At 44.8% G+C, this 24,087-nt stretch overlaps 1 pseudogene; it reads right to left on the bottom strand.

The window, feature by feature from the left end:
• Positions 1 to 428: 428 nt before the first annotated feature.
• Positions 429 to 14,714, bottom strand: LOC142027856 (uncharacterized; annotated as a pseudogene).
• Positions 14,715 to 24,087: the final 9,373 nt, after the last annotated feature.

Consider the following 24,087-nt stretch of genomic DNA (forward strand, 5'->3'; position numbering starts at 1 on the left):
GGCACAAAACCTCTACAATAAAACCACCATCCTCGGTGAACGGCGTTTCCAGAAGGAAAGAAAGCAGCCTGGGATCACGTCATCGAGCGCGAGGAAGACGCTGGAACGTTCCGGCTGCGTTCCAGGATATCGCTCCTCTGGCAAAACCAGGCAGAAACGGCAAGATGGAAAAATCCGCCTCAACGCCTCGGGGTCTCGGAAATAAAAGGTCGTTATTAGAAAGCTGCCACGACAACGCAATGTTTGCGCTGTCTTTACACACTGGAAGTTGGTTTACAGGATTCTTTTTTTTTTTTTAACTCGTAGGATGGAAAAAAAAAAATAAATAAACCATTTTGGAGCTAAATTCTATAGAGCTTCTCCCAAAACAAAAGGCTCATCCACACTGCTGGATGCCCTGAACCCAAGAACCAGTCCTGGTCCTTACGCTAACTGGTGCGGACTGGTTTGCCCCCAGACCCCAGACCCAGTGCCCCCTCCGTTCCTGCCTCCGGGAACTCTCTGGTCCACTCCAGTCCAGGGACTGGGAACAAAGAAAGAGTCAGGGGGTGAACTGGGGGACCACCAGCATTTTTAATATGCATCTTTAATAGTCATCTTTAATATACATCTTTAAATATGCATCTTTAATATCTTTAATATAGAATTAAAGTATGCAAAAGCAATACAAGGAAGAGTTAAAAAAAGGATCAAACCAACAGCGCAGGAGCACTCCCTGCTGTTTCACGGGATGGGAACCCACCGAAATCCATCAGGAAGCAAATGAGATGAGTCCCAAAGGGAGCATCCCAAAGCCCAAAGTCAGCTCCAGTGTGAACTCTCACATTTAGAAATATTTTTTATTTATATATATTATTTATTTTATATTATTTATATTTTTATATTATTTATATTTTATATTATTTATATTATTATTATTTATATTTCTTTATTACATGGCAAAAATCCCCCACCGCATAGCCACAAGGAAGAGGCCAGGCACGCTCTGACGCATCGGTTTAACTGGTGGAAAAATGCCGTTACGTGAAAGCCTGGGGGTGGTTTCGAGCGCAATGCCAGTAGTTGTCTAAAGTAATTGGTAATACAAATTTATACAAATTTATACAAATTTATACAAATAAAGTAATTTGTCATCCAAATTTTATCTAAACAGCCACAGGCGAGCATTTCCCAGAGACATCCACCCCTGGAAATGCCCCAACGTGCAGGTACACAGGATGGGAAAGTGGTCCCTGTTATCTGAGCTACCACGTACTCTCACTTTTACAAACATTAACATCTTGGTGATGACCCATTTGTCTTCCTTGCTGCCCGGCTACGCTGGACAAACCAAAAAAAATGACCTCACGTTATGCTAATTTAATCCATATTTCATGTTATGCTAATTTAATCCATATTTCATGTTATGCTAATTTAATCCATATTTCATGTTATGCTCATTTAATCAATATTTCATGCAAGGCAGATACCAGCTTAGATGGTCTGTCCGTACGCAAATCAGAAATATCCAGCAAAGTTCCCTTTAGCGCACAGCCTGGCGTTAGCAAGCCATTTCACAGGAAGGGAATTTTCAGTAAATTGCACATTTAATAAATTTAATAAATTTAATAAATTGCACTTTTCAGTAAATTTCCACGTTATGGGAAGTGGTTTCCCTTAGTTCTTCCAGTCGTCACCTCCTGCTGTTAACGACCACAAGCCATGTAGTGACCCTTATAACGTCGGATTTCACAGCAAATATTTTAATTTCTGAAGGTGAAATGTGAGACGGACTCTCCTATAACACTTATCTTTATGGCTCTCTTAATTCTTTAGAATTTATTGTCTCCACTAAAACCACACAGAACATAATTGAAATAGATTTTCCAAGATATATCTGGATTATTTTAACCTACCTTTCCTTGTTAGCCATTTATATTATCTTATTCCAACACAGGAAAAAAGTATTTTCACACTAAAAGCTTCACCAGCACCTTTTTAAACTTAGGAAAAAAAAAAAAAAGAAAAAGAAAAAAAGGCTTTTTAAGAAAACATTGGTTCAGGCAGCAAAGATTTTCAGAAATCAAGACTTGAGGGAGGGCTTTACAGCCCCAACATTTTCCCATTTCATCCAAGTGGATCGGTCTCTCCAATAAAGGCATTAACACTTCCCTGAATTTTTTTAATTTTCAAATTTCAAATTCAATTTAAATTCCAAATTAAATTTTCAAATTTAAATTTCAAAAAATCAAAATCTTCAAATTCCAAACCAAAACGCGCTATTTTAGAGATCCCAGAAAGGCACGAACGTGACATTATCATGAGAGTCTCCAGCACGTGGAGAACAGCTGTGGTCCGAGACAGCCCTGCGGACGGGAAAACGGCATTTTCCCAAAAATTTTTCCTGCTTCTAGGAGCCTCCCTGTGCTCTGGGAGACACAGCACCATCCAGACTGGCTTTGCAGCCCACTAAACCTCTCTGTTTTCCATCGGTGTTTTAGGTGGGGTCTTTTCCTCCAGAAAAAAAAAAAAATATTGAGACAAAAAAGAACAGTTTGAAGAACAAAAGCTCTTTCCAGTGTTATCACCGCAGCATTTTGCATCACTCAGAACGACAGAGTTGGTCACAACACTTAGGGTTAGGGTTAGGGGTTAGGGGTTAGGGTTAGGTCTGGCCCTTGCCAGACCAGCCAAGCTGCTTCCCTGTCTTTCCACTAAATTTAATCCAGGTTTTCAGCTTTGTTTAATCCAGGTTTTCCCCTTCCAGAGCTCAGAGCGGTGCTGCTGATAGGGAATGGAAATGTCAGGTCCATCTGCAAAGCTAGGAATTTCCACAGGAAATTTTTAAATTTTAATTTTAATTTTAAATGGAAAATTTAAAATGGAAATGGAAATTCCCATGTCTATTAAACACAGTTTAATTTTCACTTACTTTCTGCAGGGAGGAAGAGTGCGAAGGGATGCGTTTGGGGTCTCTGACATATATATATATATATATATGCACTCTTTACCTGTAAGCAGGTAAAGGCATACAGATACCTTCAAGGATACTTCAGCAGAAGCTGACTTAGCAATGAAAAAAAAAAAATAATAAAGGCATTGGTCACCAAATGCTCATTTTGGGAGCCCCCCCCAGGACTTCTGCCGCTTGCACCTCGCCCCCCCTTAGCACAGATTTCATCCAGCCCTGCTCCCCCCCAGACCTCTCTGCTCCTGCCAGCCTGCACTGAAGATCCTGTAAAACTTCTTATCCCAGTGAAAACCTGATTATGGGAATTTTATAGACAGCTCACTCTGCTTAGCTGCTCCCAACATGATGCCCTGTTGTAATTGCAGGATAACAGATTGCAAAGGTGTAATAAAGAGCTGCCTAAAAAAACCCTGTATGAGAGTAGCCAAGTATAAAATGTACTAGAGTTGAGACAGATTTGGAATTTATGGAGAAAACAAATTGGTTAAAGAAATTCTAGTATTGTCCATTGTCTACAGGCCACCAAAAAAGGGACCATATATGTCTTTTTTTCCTATCTTTTGCTTCCATCTTTACAAAACCATAATGACTCTTGAGGTACAGAATGGCATCTGTCATGATAGGTGATGTGTCTCTTTCTCTGTTTATGTATGCAGGTGTGTGTGCAATTACAAGTATCAAACTAAATACTTAAATATGCCATGATAAAATATGTGCAGTTTTTTACAAAAATATGTGCAGTTAGTTATTTACCAAAGCACCACAGCTTGCATATTTCCAAAGCAAGTTGAGTTGGTTCAGGTTTGGGAATGTGAAATGTTTGGAAAAATCCCACTCAGCCCACGGAAGACATCGGTCCCGTCGGGAATCTCCCCGCTGCCCGTGTTCTGCAGCCGACAAACCGGCGGAGAAGCTGCCTGGAAAAACATCATGGAAAAAAAACCCCAGCACGGAAAGCTGCTACATCCTAGAGGCACAAAGAAAAAGCCACCCGGACTTTTGAAGAATTTGAGGAGCTGGGCTCCATGGTCCATGAACGAGCTGGGAACCGAACGGATTGACCAGAGTTCCAGAAAGTCTCCGCAGAGAAAGGAGCAGCGTTAACGAGCTGCAGGATTGTTGGCCATAAGGAAAAGGCTTTCAAGTGCTGTCAAGATATATCACAATCATCACAATTTTCTTCTGCATCTGCCACTTTTAGCCCACCTTTCAGCAGGTCTCAAAATAGTCTCCCTACCAGGCTCCCGACCCTAACCCTCACCCTAACCCCTAACCCTAACCCTAATGACCCTAACCCTAACCCCTAACCCCTAAGCCTAACCCCTAACCCTAACCCTAACCTACCAGGCTCCCGACTGACTCTTTATCCCACGTGAAAAAAAAGTATGAAAATAAGAATTCAGTTGACCAAAGTCCCCATTCCTAAGCCAGGTTTTTGCGCACCCACCCAGGATTTCTGCCCCACAGCAGGTCCAGCACCAATTCTGGGAGAAGGGGATTTGCCCCAGCTGCAGTCCCCAGCCCAGGGGACCGGTGGATGCGCAAGAAAATCCGCGGAACGAAGCTTCGGGAGAAGCTGCCGACAGAAGAGACGCTTTTTGTCCAGCTAAAAGATCGGGGTGTTTTTGACAGGAGGCTCGTGCTTTAGGGTCGCTGCCTTCTCGATTTATGGTCGTCTAAACTCACAAAGCGACGTCGTGTCCAGAAATGTCCGGCTGAATCTGCAAAAGAGGATCGACGCGCTCGTCGCCCTACGGACGCCAAGCTCTAACAGCAGCGCCGCGAGAGGGATGGAAAATCTCTCACTGCCGAGAGATGGAAATCCTGCGGGATTTCTTGTCAGGGGCTGGGCTGGGAAATGTTTAAACTCCAGACTCGAACACCATCGTCTATAAAAAAACATAGATATTGGTACATGGAGTGCTGCTAGGCTAGGATGTCAATGGGATTGGAAAATAATAATGGGATTGGAAAATAATAATGGGATTGGAAAATAATAATGGGATTGGAAAATAATTGGATGTGAAAATAAATGGTACTAGCAGCTCTAGGTACGTGTGTCGTATTTCTCCGATGACCCAAGAAGCCATCCTTCAGCAAACGGACAAACCCAGCCATTCCAAAGGACTAAACGCTTTTTGGTGCCTCCAAGTGACAGCTAAAAAGCAGCATCGAACACTTTGGGGCTTGACTTTGCAAGAAAAACCATTCGTAAGATCTTGAACTGCAGCTCTGAAGCAAAAAGAACCTTTTAAATGTTTTTTCTCGCCAATTTGAATAACCAACATCTGGAGAAAACCATCTCTCCAGCAAGTGCTCAGGCAGATGGAGTTTTCCACCACAAACTTTCCGCATCCGAAGCATCCGGCAGGAACCGCTGCCAAAGGCAGAATTCCAGCCTGAACCGACCCAGCGAGACAATTCCTATTTTAAATACGCATTAATAAAAAAAAAAATTAAAACAACAACAAACCCAGAAGCTTTTGGAGAGAAGAACTGCTGCTGTGGAGATGGGTGCACCACAGAAGGATGCGGCAGGACTTCAGAGAACTAATTAGGAACAGGAATTATAAGATGAGAACAGAGATCGATTTGTGGTGCTTATTCACTTATAAAGTTTAATTAGAGTTTTAATATCGTCTTCCAAAAATGAATTCATTCTCTGTGTCCGCTCTAAAACGTCAGCTTAATATTTTACAAGCGCACAAGCGAGAGTTCACATTTTCACACGCACTTTTCACAACACACCTGCAGCTATTAAGCCGACTGCTCCGCTCCTATCCCATTTAACTACCGCTAAGAATTTTTATTTTTTTTTTTTACATTTATTCAGTTAACCATAATCACTTTTCTCCTGCACAGAAAAGCCGGGCAAGAAGCCTGGCTGATGATCCAAACCTGCCCACCAGTTAGAGACCCAAGACTTATTAGACTTATTCAACTTAATCGACTTATTCGACTTATTCCAGAGACTTAATTGGCCGAAAGACGCCAGAGTATTAAACTATTCCCAACGGTCAGACACGAGCTCTGCTGGGATCAGCAGACCCTTCTCGGCGATTAACGTGCAATAGCTCCCACTGTGCAAAAAAGCTTCCAACAAAATTCAATTTCTTTCACCATTTCTTCTCGCCTAATCGATGCTGCGTGCGTCTTGGATTTACCCGTGTGAGGCATAATTAGGAAAAATAAAAGTTTTTACATACTTAAACCTCTTTGATAGAATAAAAAAAAAAAATCTTAACAACTCCCTCACCTTGACTCTAAAGTAGGAACAGCAGCTCGTGAAAAATGAAAAGCCTGGAAGGATTCGGAATAAGAAACTGGGAGAGACAATCGCCGATCTTTTATCTTCCAGACTTCGAGCAGAATCAAAGAAAACCCAATCAAGCCCAGACATTTTCATCAGAACCAAATAAATAATTCAGTCCCACTTTAGAGGACTCCAACATTAGGATCAGCTATTTGATATATTTGTGGCTGAGGTGCCTCTAAACGGATTAAAGAGAACACGATCGAAGCTGGCAATGGCAAAACCGCCTTCACTCCTGACAGATATGAATGAATAGTGGAAATAACTATAAATCACCACAATAACCCCAATAACTATAAATCACCACAATAACCCCAATAACTATAAATCACCAAAATAACCCCAATAACTATAAATCACCAAAATAACCCCAATAACTATAAATCACCAAAATAACCCCAATAACTATAAATCACCAAAATAACCCCAATAACTATAAATCACCAAAATAACCATAAATCACCACAATAACCATAAATCACTACAATAACCACAATAACTATAAATCACCACGATAACCACAAAAAGCATAAATCACCACAATAACCCCAATAACCATAAATCACCACAATAACCACAATAACCACAAATAACTACAATAACTATAAATAACCAAAATTAGGCATTTCTGCCTAAGGGAGGATTTCCAGCCTTCCGAGCCGCCCAGTAGGACTCAGAGTTATGTTTTTTTAAATATTTGTTGGGTTTATTTTTTACCTTTCTCCTCCCACAGCATGTGAGGAGAGAGGAATCGCCGTCCTCCCCGCACCGCCCGCTCCGCCAGAACCCCCAAGGGCTCAGCGCCGCAGAGAAGGAACAGGATTCTCCCCCCAGAAGAGAATCCGGACATGGATGGACGGGTTGATCCGTCCTGATGGATCCCGGTTTTCCCAGAAACTCCAGGGAAACAGCCCCAAAGCCCCTCACGTCTCCGTAGCCCCTGCAAACTCCCCTTAGGCGCCCAACATCTTAATGAATTAATTCATCTCATCTTAATGATTGATTAATTAATTAATCGATTAATTCATTCATTGATTAATTCTTTTTGTCTTCCAGCTGCCGTTTGCAGAAGGTGAAATCCCTTAAATAAACTTAACCTCACTTAATTAACTTAATAAACTTAATAAACTTAACCTAACCCTAACTAAAGGTTAACCCTAACCCTAAAAGGTTAACCTGAAATAAATCCCTTGGAGAGGGAACAGATCGGGGCTTCATTTATTGGCTTAATTAATTATTGGCTTAATTAATTGGCTGGGTCTTCATTTATTGGCTTAATTAATTATTGGCTTAATTCATTGGCTGGGTCTTCATTGAAGCCTACGGGCTTTCCCCAAGGGGGATTCAACCGCAGCATTTATTTAATTACTTAAATTAATTAAATTAATGCTATTTAATTAATTTTCCAGTCCAGGGAATCACCCTCCCGCCTTCCCACCGTCCCCCCCGTTCCCACCTGAGTCCCGGCAGCCCCCCAGGATTTGGGGTCGGGTCGGATCCCGAAGCCGGAGGGCTCATCCCAGCCGGGTGGGAACCCGGATTTGGGGGCGGTTGGGGGGATTTTGGTGTCGGGGGGCACGAAGAAGGTCGGATCTCGCCGTGGGGCAGGGATTTGGGGGCGAATCTCGTTGTTTTGGGGTGGGGAGAGGCCGGACCCCCCCCTCGGACCCACCTCTATGGGGCAGGGAAACGATCGGATCCGCCGCACGACCGCCGGATTCCGACGCGGGGGTGATAATTCGGGGGGGGTGAAAACCTTCCGGGGAATGTCCGGAAGAGAGGAACGACCGCGATGTCTTGGTGGGGGGCTGGATCCCCCTCCCCCCACCCCCGCCCTATAGATCTATGGGGCAGAAAAACACCCAAATTTTTTACCTCCTCCTCCAGGGGGGGTCCTGATCCCGTCCGAATCGTCGACGGCGGCAGCTCCCGTCGGATCGGCTGGAGGGGGGGGTTGTGGGGGGGGCTGATGGTGGGCATGTCCACTGCCACTCGGGCTCTGCCCCCTGGCACGGGAAGACCCGCCCCCGGGACGCTGAGTCCTTCCCCTGGCAAGTTTGGGTCATTTAGCCCCACCCCCTGATGTGATAAGCCCCGCCCCCCAGCCAGAAGGACACACCCCTGCCTTGGCTCCACCTTCTGGGCTGGGAAGACCCGCCCCCGGGAGGCTGAGTCCTCCCCTCTGCAAGAGCGTTTAGCCCCGCCCCCTGTCAAGAGGAAGCCACGCCCCCATACCAGAACACACCCCTTCACCTTGGCTCCACCTCCTCGGCCGGGAAGACCCGCCCCCTCCCCATTTGAGACCAGGGTGCTCTTAGCCCCGCCCCTGAGGCCTGACCCCACTCCCTGCATGTAGCTCTGCCCCCTCCAGCTCCCCCTGCCCCAATCTTCTTCCCTCGGGGGACGTCCTTAGCCCCGCCCCTTGGGTGTAGCCCTGCCCCTTGGGTGTAGCCCCACCCCTGAGGTGTAGCCCCACCCCAAGGTGTAGCCCCACCCCTTAGGCATAGCCCCGCCCCTTCGGCAACCCCCTGTCCCTTTTTAAAAGCATACACCCCCCTCCTCTCCCCAAGGGCCTCTCCCCTCCCTTTTTTAGGACTTAGCCCCGCCCCTTCCAGACCAAAACCCGCCCCTTAGCCTTAGCTCCACCTCCAGGGCGTGGCCCCACCCCCAGGCATAGCCCCACCCCCTGGGCCTTTCCCCCGTCCCTTTTTAAAGGCACACACACCCCCCTTCCATCTCCCAAAGGGCCTCACTCACCCCCTTTTAGGGCTAAGCCTAATGAGGTGGGCGGGGCTTGAGGGGGAATGGGCGGGGTCCGTGGGGGAGTGGGCGGGGCCTGGGGGTGAGGGGCAGGGGGACCTGGGGGGGTGTCTGCTGGGGAACGCTGCTACAGTGGTGTGAAGGTGGTGGGCGGGGCTTGGGGAAGGGGCGGGGCCTGCTGGCAGGAGGTAGGTTCTGCTGGCAGAGGGGGTGGGGCCTCTGGAGGGAGCGGGCGGGGAGGCGGGGCCGCACCTAGCAGAGGTTCCCTCTGTTTCCAAGGGGGTGGGCGGGGCTGCGTGGGCCAAGGGGGCGTGGCTGCCTGGGAAAAGGAGGCGGGGCTTGGGCGGGGTCAGGGTCGGGGTGGGAGGTGGAGCTGGGGTGGTGTTGGGGTGAGGGGGTGGGTCCTGGCATCTGGTGGGCGGGGCTGAGAGTGGGCGGGGCTTCCCCGGGGGAGGCAGGAGGAGCCCTCGGGGTCCTCCCTGGTCCATTTAAATCGGGATTAAATCGAGATTAAATGGCCCAAATCGGGATGAAATGATTAATTATAAACCTGCGGTTTATCCAATGTTCCTGGAGTTCTAACAAACTTTTCTCCGGAAGAGTAAATCCGAGCTGGAACACCTCTGGGATTTGGTTCTGTAACGACACCCCATAAATATTAACGAAGGAATCGCCAACCAAACCATCTGCAGCTTCATGGATTCCTGCAGGCAGACTTCCAAGATTTCACCTGGAAAAAATAAAAAAAACAGATTTGGGTCGCTCCAAGGAACCAGAAGCAGATGGTTATGAGAAGGATGGAATAATCCACCCGGTGTGGATTTGATGTTCTTTTCCATCTTTTGCTTTCCAAGCAGATTTCTTTAGGTGTTTGGCGAGCACAGAAGGAACGGCTCCGATGGTTGGTGGTTCTACCAGGACTGGCTGTCCAGGAGAAAAAGCTGGTTCTCCGGGACCACTGAGAGTCTGGGGTGAAAGTCAGGGGTTTAGGACAAAATGCATTTCTCCATTTCTTCCCCAACAATCGTTGACCTGGGGAACTGCATCCCAAAGGCGTCCCTGTTCCCATGGGGACCGATTGGGTTTCCCCCAAAGCATTTCAGTTAATTTGGTTTTCAGACAAAAGGTCGAAATTCCACGTTGCTCTGCCTCAGTCCACCTCAGTGTGGGGATTTGTGCCCCCATATCAATTAAAACTGTTTTTTTCTCTGGCCCTACAGCCCCAGGAATCGGTAAATCCCCTCTCCAATGGAAGGTGAGTTGTCTTATCAACATCCATCCTCCATTTCTTATCAACATCCATCCTCCATTTCTCATCAACATCCATCCTCCATTTCTTATCAACATCCATCCTCCATTTCCCCCCTCACCTTTGGGGAACGGAGGATCTGGTTTCCCATCGCCTTCGTTTCTTCCTCAGCTTCTTCCCCGAGGTCTATCCATAGTAGGGCACTAGGGGCTGGTTCCAAATTGACTTTTTGCCATTTTTGGACAAGTTTCTCCAACTTCTGGGTTGGAAGCCCATCCGTTGGATCTTGGGGAACACCTCTCTGGAGCCCCAGTTGCCACCATTCCTGGTGGCTTCGGGACTTCCCTCTCCCAGCATCAGTCAATCAGACCGATTTTTTTTTTCTTTTTGTTTTTCTTTTTTTTTCTTTTTTTTCTTTTTTTTTTTCTTTTTTCTCTTGACCGGCGCTGACCACCCCTCGCCTTCTTCCGTGGCTCGTAGGGCTTTCAGGTCTTGGCCAGGATCCACCCATGGGACCCTATTTCCTCCCAAAGTTAATGAGCTCTTGGGCTGCTTCCCCCCACGTCCACACTTTTCTCCAGCGACTGGGGGTCGTTCCTCCCTCTAGAGCAGCTGGAACACTGTCTGCTATTTGGGATCTTCCCCTGGAGTTTGATCCCAATGGGTTTTAGAGAATTTGGAAGTCCTTGGATTGGAGAAGTCATCCATTCTGGATCCACAGGCATCATCCTTGGAGAACCCTGGTGAGATTTCAGCTCCCAATCATCCATCATCTGCCAACGAGCCACCTTTTGCCCATTTTCTACCCATTTCTACCTATTCTAGCGAGGGGGTCTCCCCTCTCCAAAGGGTTCAGCCCCCCGGCCCAATCTGCTGCCCTTGGTGTCAACGACCATGAGGCCTGATAATTACTGGTAATTAGAAGCACACCTGTAACATGTATCCTTATATAAAATAAGGATATAAATACATATCATGGTATAGATTTAAAGTAGCACCAATGTTTAGTTAACTTGGGTGAAACAAAACCGTTCCTGAAGAGGAACTTTTTTTTTTTCATTTTTAAATATATAAAAAGCATTTCTCTTACAAGCTTTTATAAGGCACAAAGGATTATCTTTAGATGTCGCAGTGGAAACAGCTTCCAAACTTCTTATATGTGACTCCCTGAAATGAATCTTGGCTGGCCTAATTTTAGCCAACAGCCTTTCTTTGCAATTGGCTTTTTTATCTGCAATTTTTGGCTTGGAAGTTTCAATTTATTATTCCAATCTTTCATCAGCTGCCTGCCTGGGAACTGTGTTGTAATTGTTTGATTAGGTGTAATAAACTGACTTTCCTACCTGCAACACGCTGTAACACAGAGAGGTGCAACTTACATGACTAACATGATGCATTATTGACATAGGCATTATATAAGGTGATATAAGGATATAAATTAAGGATATAAAAACACCCCGGGATCCTTCTGCTTCCTTCTCTGACAACAAGATTCCATCTCCTCCTGACGATGAGACTCTCCAAACCTATTCCGTTTCTGATCGCTTTGGAGTCCGTGCAAAATCCTTCCTTAATTTTGCTAAAACTCAGTAAATGGAACCTGTTTAGTAATAACTTGGGGACGATCGTCATTATGCGCCTGTCCCGACCCAATATCGGGGAGGGTTGTTAAATGATCCCGAGAGCGAGATGAAGACACAAACGAGGTCAAGTGCTGTACAACCTTCCAACGTTTATTTCCTATAACAACCAATAACTGCGATAGAAACGAAGTGAGGAAGAAAGAGAAGAGGCAGACCTAAGCAAGAGAACGGAGAAGAGGTAGCAAGACTCGTTACCACCACGAAGCCAACAACGTCCCGCCGAGTCGCCTCCGACGCCAGTGACGGGGGGTCGGGTTCCTCAGCTCATCTCCTTCTCTCCTTCTTCATCTCCTTCAGTGGTCTCCCAACGTCCAGGTCACTCGTCGCGTGTGCCAGGAGGGAGGGGAGTACGCCGTCCTTTTTTTATCGTCCCAGTCCCCACGGTTTCTCGGAAAAGTCCACCCATTTCTACAAACTCATTATTCCGCGTGCCACCCCTTGTTCTTCCATGGGCGCATGCCCAGGTGCTCCTGGTGGTTTCTCACCTCGTATTGGTGGGCAGGCACAGCTCGGCTGTTGCGGATGCGGTGGCTTTCTTTGGGGACAGCCTGTGCGCACTCCCTGGTAACAATGTCAGCGATGTCGAGTCAGCAGTTCCAACGCAGTCTCTTACATCCACCCCGTGGCTCGACATTGCTGCCCTTGTGGTGGCGTAGAAAGTAAAGGTATAGTGAGAGAAAGAGGGAAGAGGTGCATGCTACAACGACATAACCAAGTTAATAAATTTCCATGGTAAAACAACAAAATAAAATGATTTGGCTTTTTGAGACTACTACAATACTTCTACATTCGGCAACAATATAAACGATCAACAATATCATAACAATTATCTTATAACATTTCTAAACAGGTTAAACAACAATATCCAATAACTAGCAACATCTACTTAACATCAACTTTTATTCTAAACTTAGCTAACTCTATAACATTAAAACACATTTAACAATTATCTTATCCAATGGCTAAACCGCTATTAACGCATCATCTACTTAACATACCGTGACAATTAACTATTATAAATTCAAGTGACTCTACAATACTAAAACATATCTCAGGGTCACAAAAAATCAATAAAAGAAACATAATGGTCATTCGCATGGTGAACAGCGACAAGGACAAAAAAGAAGTATTAAAAGAACAATTAAGATAACCGCTATTAACGCAAAGGCTATGTAATAAATGGGAATCAGCGCGAACACGTAGTCATACTCCGTCATTTTGCCGGCGTACGCTACAAAATGGTCTCCGTCCACGCAGTTTGCCGGTGTTGAAGTCCGCATGCGCGGCGGGAAAACTGTTCCTTATTTTGGGCCTAGAGGCTTTTCCTACAAATTTCCATATTTAACAACTAAACAGTAACCTTATATAGCAACACCCAACCACTATTTTACCTAAACACTTAATAACAACTAAACAGTAACCTTATATAACAACACCTAACCACTATTTTACCTAAACACTTAATAAGAAAACAATGATAACAATGCCTACTGAAAGGTGACCTCGTCTGAGCCTAAGGATGGTGTTCCTGGTCTTTCGGAATGGGGAGGAGGAGAAGGTCGTTGTCCATATGAACAAGTACAATTACAAGACGGTTGACGCGGACCCTTACGAAACCAACACATACATACCACAAGGAAAAATGTGGCAAAAACCAACAAAACGACAGCCACAAAATCCCAAAACCACCCGGGACACTTACAAAACCAAGACATACATATAGTAATGACTAACAAAGCAACAGTCGCTAAGTTAACTATGACAAAAATGTACATTTTGGTTAACTACAGAGCTAGCGATCGTGGTCTGACCAACCTGAATGCGAGGTTCCAATGCAGTTCCATGCCCCAGCCCAGAGCACATGTTCCTAAAAAAGTGATACAGTCGTGCGCTTTGATTGGCCAACCACACGAATCTGTTTTGCACCGAAGCAACAGGTACAAATTGCATACTCGATACCACGTGTTGCATTAATTGAATAAAACAAGGAATAGCACATGGCACAAACATCAAAGTGACAAATGCACATAACAGAAGCTGTTTTACCCATGCTGCTCCAGGTAACCATGACCATAAATTGCCATTCCATCTGTGATAAATTTATTTTATATGTTTGTTGATCACACCAGTTCTGTAAGCCTTGCCTAATGTGTTCGTTTCTGCAGGGCAGTGTTCGCCCTTGCAGGCAGATTGGAAACATCGTAACTACAATGTCTGGGGAAGTGAACAAGATGTGTTGGCTTTCCATGCCTAATAAGGAGGGATTTTAATTAAGGTGGGCATGCTCCAGGTGACAAACAAAAAACACGGAGGAAGACGGCAGCCTTCATCCCACGACTCCCCCAGCAACAGGGCGTGCAATCGCAGGACAGACTAAACAAGCCCACGTGAGCCCGGACCCTAGACTGTAACCTGGGAACAAAAAAACTATAAAAAGTCATTATAAAACTTAGTTATTATTAAAAAAAAATTATAAAAAGTTATTATAAAAAGTTATTAAAAAGTTATTCTAAAAGTTATTATTAAAAAGTCATTAAAAAGTTATTATAAAAGTTATTATAAAACTATAAAACTATAAAAAACTATAAAACTCGGGGGGGGGGGGGGCGCGCGCTGTTGGTAGAGCGGAGACTCCCCGACCGCCCAGCACTGTTTTGCCTGTTTGTTGCTTGCTTTAATTAACTTTGATTGGATTATCCATGGGCTGGCGTACGATGGTTCGTCGCCGCTTATAACAGCTGGCTCAGCAGGGCTGGATGTCTCCACCACCGACACAGTCACTCGAGTCACTAACGACATCGTTAAGGTCCTTCTTAATGCAAGGGGTCCTATCGGACGAGGACTGAGCGTGTCGCTATTGGGAAGATCATTTAGCACGTTAAATGGAATAATTGTACACGTGGGAGTTATCGATGCTGATTTTACAGGTCAAATTGGCGCGATGGTTTCAACCCCCTACCCACCAGTAACAATCCCTAAAGGGATTGTTATGTTGTATATATTGTGCAATATATTGCACAATATTATATTGCGGTTATTGGTATAAAGGGGTTGTCATATTGCTCAACTCGTTCCTTTTTCGAGTTCTATTTCCAAAGCAGAACAGCGACGGTGATGCGATGGAGGCTTCGGCTCTGCGGGACCCCCTCGGTTCTGCCGGTCTCAGACTGTCTCGTCATCCCGACCACATCTGACGAATCATGGAAGATCGCCGACGACAGTAAGGCTTGCGGGGCTCCTGGACACCGGAGCCGACGTGACTATTATCGCCGACGTGACTATTATCGCCGACGATCTGTGGCCATCGACCTGGCCGACAGAGGAGGCTGGGATGGGAGGAGTGGGGCTGGGAGGATCCACACGAGCCGAGACGGCAGCCAGTCCAGTTCTGGTCACCAATCCTGAGGACCAACAAGCAGTTGTTAAACCATATGTGACGGCAGCCAGTCCAGTTCTTGTCACCAATCCTGAGGACCAACAAGCGGTCGTTAAACCATACGTAACAGCGGCTCCCCTCAATTTATGGGGGAGGGATCGCTTGTCGCAGTGGGGGGTGAGAATTACCACGGATTTTTGACGGGGGCCACGTGTGTTAAAACAACCCATGCTTGTTTTAACCTGGTGAACAAATAACCCTGTGTGGGTGGATCGGTGGCCCCTACCAATTGAAAAAATCAAGGCCCTGCAAGAATTGGTAGCAGAACAACTGACTGCCGGACACATGGAACCATCTCACAGTCCATGGAATACTCCAGTGTTTGGGATCAAAAAGAAATCAGGTAAATGGCGATTTTTGCACGACCTGCGGCAAGTCAATGCTGTCATGGCCACGATGGGGGCTCTGCAACCGGGCATGCCTTCACCTGCCATGATCCTTCAAGATGGGGAAATCATCGTCATGGACCTTAAGGATTGTTTTTTTACAATTCCATTAGCTTCCCGAGATAAAGACAAATTTGCATTTTCTGTGCCTTCTCTCAATCATGCAGAACCAGCAAAAAGAGATGTTCTGCCGCAGGGCATGAAAAATTCACCGACCATTTATCGATGGTTTGTTGCACAAGCTCTGTCACCTGTAAGGGAAAAATTCCCCACTAGTTATCGTTATCACTATATGGATGACATTCTGTTAGCATCAGACAACAAGGAGCGGTTGAAGGACATGAAAAATTTGGCCAGGAATTCGCTACAACAATACGGGTTAGTTATTGGCCCTGGAAAAGTGCAAGAAATAATAGCACCATGGAAATATTTGGGAATGACAATTCCAAACACGCAGGTTGTGCCCCAACCTGTGAAACTCAACCTTGCGGTTAAGACCCTCAGTGATGTACAGAAATTAATGGGATCCTTGAACTGGATCAGGCCCTATCTCGGACTGACCAATTCACAGTTACAACCTCTATTGGACTTCTTAAAACATTCCAATGATCCGGCAGAACCCAGAATATTAAAGAAGGAAGCGTTCAATGTAATTCACATGGTGGAACAATGTCTAGACAAGAAATTTGTTTCTGGAATCGATCTGTCTCAATTGGTCCAATTCTTTGTACTAATTGACAAAACTGGGCCATTTGGTGCTTTGGTGCAGTGGAATTCTGAGTGGGATGACCCATGACATATTTTAGAATGGATGTTTTTGTCATTCCGGCCACGAAAAACCGCTCCTGGCTTGTTTGAACTTATTGCTGATGTCATCATAAAAGCCAGAAAACGATGTGTAGAACTAATGGGCCGTGATCCAGCGACAATTGTTTTCGCTGTTCAAAATTACGATTACACCACCTATGGTAAATTACAGAGGCAGAGGTAAATTGGTGGTAAATTACCAATTTGGTGGTAAATTACAATTCCGAGCTGCAAGCGGCTCTGGCGGGTTTTCAAGGCCAGATCTCGTATCCTCTACCGTCGCACCCGCTCCTGAAATTTGCTCAAGAAACACCATTGGGTCAGAAAAACTTCAGCCAGCTGGAACCTGTGAAAGGCCCTACTGTCTTCACAGATGGTTCTGGAAAAATGGGTAAAGCAGCAGTAGTCTGGTAGGAGAACAATTACTGGAACAGCAAAGTAGGACATCAAAATGGTTCTCCACAAGTGGTAGAGCTGCGAGCAATGTAAATATTGTAAATTACATTGTAAATTATAAAAATTACATTTTAATATATTTTATACATTTTATACATTTTATACATTTATAAAAATTACAAATTGTAAATTACAAATGTTAATAAATACTGTAAATATTGTAACTGACTCAGCGTATGGAGCTAATTTGGTTTCTCGACTAGACAAAGTGGCTTTGACCATGGCAGACAATCAATTATTATTTGATGTGCTTTTAGAACTCTGGAAAAGTATTCAACTACGGACAGAACCTTATTTTATCGTGCGTATCCGGAGTCATCCCACTTGACCAGGGTTTTCTACGGAAGGGAATGCCAGAGCGGATGCTCTTGTTTCTGCTATGGCTCTGACCACTGTTCCTAACATCGAGCAACAAGCTATATGATCACATCAATTTTTTCATCAAGGTTTTCCAGCTTGACGAAGGCAGTTTGGTTTGTCCCATGCTGAAGCTCGCTCTGTTGGAGCTGCTTGTCCCGATTGCCGAGGAATTCACGCTCCAGTGTATTTTGGTACTAATCCCAGAGGTAGACGAGTTTTACAGACTTGGCAATCTGATGTTACTCATATCAATGAATTTGGCAGACAAAAATACGTTCATGTTTCTATTGATACTTATTCTCACGCTTTGGTAGCAACAGCACATCATGGAGAAACAGGAAAAGATGTAATTCAACATTTCCAAAAGGCTTTCTCTATGCTTGGGGTGCCAAATTAAAACAGACAACGGCCCAGCATATGCTTCACGAAAAGTTTAAACATTTTTTAATCATGTCACAGGAATTCCCCATTCCCCACCAGGACAAGCGATGGTTGAGCGCGCACGTGGCACGTTGAAGCAGCAGCTTCAAAAACCAAAAGGGGGAATGGTTGGGGAACCACCAGAGGCGTGTTTAGATAAAGCAGTTGATGTTCTTCACTTTCTCCAGGATGGGGAGAATTCTTCCCTTTGTCAACACTTCTCTCTGTTCAACACAGAATTTACAAAAGGTATCAAAGTCCACGTTAGAGATTTAATTACTGGTCAGCAGAGTGGACCGTGTGAGCAATTAACCTGGGGAAGGGGTTCTGCTGGTGTTTCCACAGACGCTGGTCCTCGCTGGGTTCCTGCTCGGTGTGTCCGGCCCGGATTGGAACCTGCCTCGGGGGGAAGGATGGGGGGTCTCACCACCTCAACAAAACGTTTGGGTCACTTTAGCAAACGTGACACACCAGGACACCTTGTGTCTCGCCACCGCGACCCCTGAAAATCCATTCTCGACGTGCTTGGTAGGACGACCTGTGGACACCTGGGCGAACCCGCTGCAGATCCCAAATCTCTGTAATTCTCCAAAAAGTCGTACAAACAACCGGGATCATGCGTATGCGCATCTTTCACCAGGAACCCCAAGAGTTAGAATTATTAGGATCTGTAATGACGGATGCTTGTGTGGTTTTTTTAATTACTCGTACGGCAATACTGCTCGCCGAGGCCAAAATGTTAACGCGACTCGTAGTCTCTATCGCGACGCAACTGCACGGTGTAATTATACCTAATTATACCTAATGCTTCACGATCTTCTGTTGTTCCTTTTGCGCTGCCTCCCGGTGTGTTTTTAATCCGTGGAGATCGTGCCTGGGGAGGCATTCCATCTAAACCGAATGGAGGCCACCTCACATTATTAACACCAAATATGTTAACGATTCTGAACGTGACTCGAAAACATTGACGAGTCCAAAGGTCTGTTCGTCGGTTGAGCAGTTCCTGTCAAGATGATGTTGAATTCTGGAATCGAGGCCGGATTTTAGCAGCCTCCGTATTGGCACCAGGAGTTGGCGTCACAAATGCCTGAAGAACTTTAAATAAATTAGGATGTTGGCTTCGTAAGCAATCTAAGGTGACCTCGTTAGCGTTAAGTGGCCTTCTAACTGATGTTGGTCGTGTTAGACATGCTGCGCTACAAAATAGAGCTGCGATCGATTTCTAGCTTTTAGCACAAGGACGCGGTTGCGATGAGTTGGAAGGGATGTGTTGTATGAATCAATCCGATCGTTCCGAATCCATTTTCAGTCGGATTCCACAATTAACGAAGGGAGTCAGGAAGCTGACGGAAAGCGATGAATGAGATGGGCTGACCAAGATGTTGGAGGGTTGGGGATGGTCTGGATGGTGGATATCTCTGCTCGAGACCGTGGGGGTCATTCTCCTGGTGGTGGTAACTGTGCTTCGAATGTTGCCCTGTCTTTTCAGCAAAGGGCCCTGCGGAGGGCGGCCGGGACAATATTTTTAGCACAAATACAAAAAGGGGGAATTGTCGGGGGATGCAACGAGTCTACGGAATTCCTGACGGTTGGAGAACAGCGCGACCTTGAGCAGCTTGGAGTGTATCCTGGAGAGTCCGGAAAGATCCGAGAAGACCGATATAAAACCAAGATAGTGATAAGAAGAACCGTCCTAACGAACTCGCCAATCGTGAATTGTTCGTGACTAACCCAACCAATCCTATACTAACACCTACTCTAAAGAAGGGGATAAAAAGGCGTGTTAGAACAATAAAGTCACCATTTTGCACGATCTATGACTTGTCGTGTCCGCCTCTACCGCAACAGTCACGCACCAGTCAAAGACCGGGGTGAGGTTTGACTTGGATTCTCAGGAACAGAATTAAGACTCAAACCGGTGTCAAGTAACTTGATTTTCCTGACAACAGGTTCACCAATGCAAGGGAAAGAGAGAAATAAAGAAAATAAAGGAAGAGTTAGTCACAACAGCTCCCACCACGGATCTGTGGCGTTCCGACCGTCCGACTCATCTTCAAGTCCGGTGGGAGAACATTTTATCCAACGCTGGTCGTTTCTGCTCTTTTATTGGGTTGCCTTGTTGTAGATCCAGACTTCTTCTTCCAAGAGCCATTTGGCTTCAACAAAATTTAGGGTTAGGGTTAGGGTTAGGGTTAGGGTGGTGGTGCACATGCCCAATGTCATCCCTGAGGGTTCTCCAGGAGTCTTGGGTGGTCTTGAGGGGTCTCCAGTCTCCTCCGTCTCGCTGACCGCAGGTCTGGGCGCACGCGCAGGGGTTGGGTGAAAGTTTCTTGGAATTCGCTCCACATTCCGGTTCCTCAGAAGACGGGAGACCTCCGGTCTTTGGGTCCCGATGGTCGCTCTGTTGGTGTCCGTGGGTGGTTTAATGTTGAGATAAACAACGGACACGGTCTCTTCCGGTCTCTTCCACCCCCCCACGGCTCTATATCACTGTCTCAGGGATGGTTCTCCACGGGGGCAGGAAAGAGAGAGGGAGAGAGAGAAAGAAAGGAAAGAAATAGCGCAGGAGATATAGATTCCATACAGCAGAAGTGGTTTTCCGAGGCTCCCTCTTCACCGGTATGGAAGATTCAAATGATCATGGAAAACAAATAAAAGTATCACATGATGGTTATGCTAATTACAAACATCTTCTTCTAACTATAACATTTTCAAGTCTACTTAATGATATTTTCCTAACGTTTCTAAGTTAAACAACAACATCCAATAACTGAGAACATTTAATTAACATCAGCTAACAGATATATCATGCTTAAATTTAATGAACTTTACAAAACCAGAACATGCTCAAATTTAACGAACTTTACAAAACCAGAACATGCTGTAGACCGATTGGATGGTTCTGAGGGATCAGAAGAAGACGATAGGTGACATGGGTAAATAGATGACGGGCATTTACCAGGACAAAAAACAAGTATTAAAAGAACGATTAAAGTAACGATTAACAAAATCAAGGCTGCATCATAAATGAGCACCATCACAGACATATTTTGATCCATTATAATAATATATAATATTATAATATATAACATCCAATATAATAATGGATAAGGATCCGTTATTTCCCACGATTTTGGCAATACGAAGCCGAGCGATGGTGGCCCTCGTGGTCCACGCGTTCTGCCGCACCCGCTCCACCGGAGTCAGGGTCCGCGTACGCAGCAGGAAAATCCATTTCCACCCCCCCTTTAGCCTGTTATACATATTCAGTAGATTTCTGGGAAATGCCATACATAATCGTCAACTGTCCGATCAATCATTAGCATATGCAAATGTCCCTTTTACGCAGGCGTGGGGAAGTCTCCGGTGGTCTTCAGAAGCCCTCTGGTGGTCTTCAATAGTCTTCCTCACTTTGTCCGAGAGTTGACCTCTCTTATGCGATTCTGCGCAGTACGATTTTCACCATCATGTATTAGATTGACATAAAAGTCCATTCAATGTTAATTCTTGAATTTAGCGTTTCTAGTGATTGGCCCTCAGTCCCACCACCTCATCATATTCTTATACTAAAACATTCATTGGTTAATCTTACTGAATTCCACTAACTGGAATCTTGATCCAAGTGGGGTTTCTAAGCAACAGAACTAAGGTCCATAACGATCTCTCTTAGTTTCTTAGGACAAAACACTACAAATTGGTCGAAGTTTCTATATTTTAGACAATCCTTATTTTCTTAGTTTCTGTATACAGCACATTTTGTACGTTCCTAAGTTTCGACGACTCCATTGTGAGCTTCAAACCCCGATATTCTACAGTCTTCACCTTTGGATCAAGCCCAGCTTATATCAAATTTTAACTTATCAGAATATATAAGATATATTGGTTTAATATTTATAAATTTATTTATTTATATTTATGATAGAAATAAATATTATAAATAAATATTATAAATATTTATAATAAATAAATATTTATAATATATAAATTTATTTATAAATTGAACCAATAAAATTGTTTTAATATATTATTAAACCAATATTCTGGCCACCACACGACATCCCCCCCCCCCGAGCGCATGCAGGACGGGGCAACCCCGGCGTTTCACAGCTTGACGCGGCCGTCGCTGTTCTGCTCCACGTGGCGCTGTGTCCAAGATTCCCAAAGACAAATGGGAAAATTCCAATTTCCAAATGGACAAACGGGGACTGGCTTCAGCAGGCACCGACAGCCTTAAACCCCAGAAAAACCCTGGGATCAGCATTCTCCTTTTTTTTTCAATTCTTGAAAAAACTGAATGTGAGGGCCGAAAGGAAAGTGAGAGCCAAAATGAAACTGAGGCAGGAATTGAAATCAGAATTGAATTCAGAATTCAGAATTCAGAAGAATTGAAAGGACAGTTTTAATGATGGACTTCATTACAGTCCATCCTATAAATCAGAGTGTCCTTTCAGTGCAATTACTCTGAAAAAAAAAAAAAAATGCCATGCAGCAGCAAAACTTTTCATTTGAGGGTGGACATGTTCCAAAAGCGACTGGAAAATGTTACCTCCGCTCTGCAAAAACAAACACTGATTTTTAATTGCCTAAAGGGATGAGACCATTTCCAATTCAGTTGAGAGATGACTTCTTTGGAATAAATATTTATCGATACCTACATCCCACCTACTTAGTCATTTACTTTTTTAAAAATAGGCACTTTTAAAAAAATATTTACTTTTTTAAAAGTAAACGGGTTTACTTTTACCTCCATCATAAAAAATGCAGGCTACGTTTCTCATTCATGAGGGTTTCATTTTTAATATCTGCCATCTCAGACAGGTTTGGTCTGCATTTGCGGCGAGGACAGGCATGAGAAAAATAAAACTTTTCTTTTAGAAGAAAGATGGGAAAAAAACTGAAATAAACTCTAAGTCTCACCACTGCGTTTGCCTAAGAGAATCCCGCAAGTCCTTGTGGCAGCAGATACGATTTGATGTTCATACCGGGTCCTTGAATCGCATCATTCCCAGAGCACATTCACTTGACATTTAGAAATATTGTTTTTGAAAGCCATTCGAACATGACGAAGTTCCTGGCTCTTTCTGATCTTTTGTCAATATAATAAATCCTGCAATTTCCTGCAAATCCTGCAATTGCAAAAATATAATAAATCCCGCAATTTCCTGCAAATCCTGCAATTGCAAAAATATAATAAATCCCGCAACAGAAACGAGGGTGGTCATTAATTTCTCCTCCCTCAGAAAAAGAAATCAAAAGTCAACCTCGAATAAAAGCTTTCCCTGGAAAACAGCAAAACGTCTCCCACGGATGCAGCAGCAGTGCCAAGTAGCTAATTGCACGCAGCAAGCGCCGCGGCCGCGCCGGCTCCCCGTTCCTCCAACGGCGCGGCGTGAAGCGCGTGCTGGGGAAGACGGCTCTTTTTCCCCAATTTTGGGGTGCCCCTTGCACGCAGAGCACGCCGGCTGGGGCTCTCCTGCTTGCAAACTCGCTGCAGCCGGTTGTGAAAGCTCTGCCGAGCTTTTATATAAGGATATAAAATAAGGATATAGAAACACCCCAGGATCCTTCTGCTTCCTTCTCTGACAACAAGATTCCACCTCCTCCTGACGACGAGACTCTCCAAACATATAAGCGGGATGCAGACAAAAATAAGGATTTTCAAGTACACGCAAGAAATTTATTTCCCTATGCACTTTATCAACTACCACCACCTCCCCCCCCAAAAAAAACCCCTCAACACGTCAAAAAGTCTATCCTCGGCCTCATTTAAGCCAGGAAAACATTAAAGCCACCTAAAGCGTTTTAGCTAACGAAGCTGGCTCAGCATTTTGCATCCCTCAGAACGACGGAGTTGGTCACAACACTTAGGGTTAGGGTTAGGGTTAGGGGTTAGGGTTTAGGGTTTAGGGTTAGGGTTTAGGGTTAGGGTTAGGTCTAGCCCTTGCCAGACCAGCCAAGCTGCTTCCCTGTTTTTCCACTCAGTTTAATCCAGGTTTTCCGCTTCCAGAGCTCAGAGCGGTGCTGCTGATAGGGAATGGAAATGTCGGGTCCATCTGCAAAGCTTTAATTTACTTTCTGCAGGAAGGAAGAGTGTCAAGGGACGCGTTTGGGGTCTCTAACATATATATATATATATATATATATATATATATATATACACTCTTTACCTGTAAGCAGGTAAAGGCATACAGATACCTTCAAGGCTACTTCAGTAGAAGCTGACTTAGTGATGAAAAAAAATAATAATAAAGGCATCGGTCACCAAATGCTCATTTTGTGAGTCCCCCACCAGGACTTCTGCTGCTTG

The sequence above is a fragment of the Buteo buteo genome, unplaced genomic scaffold (assembly GCF_964188355.1).
Source record: "Buteo buteo unplaced genomic scaffold, bButBut1.hap1.1 HAP1_SCAFFOLD_68, whole genome shotgun sequence".
NCBI classification, from domain to species: domain Eukaryota; kingdom Metazoa; phylum Chordata; class Aves; order Accipitriformes; family Accipitridae; genus Buteo; species Buteo buteo.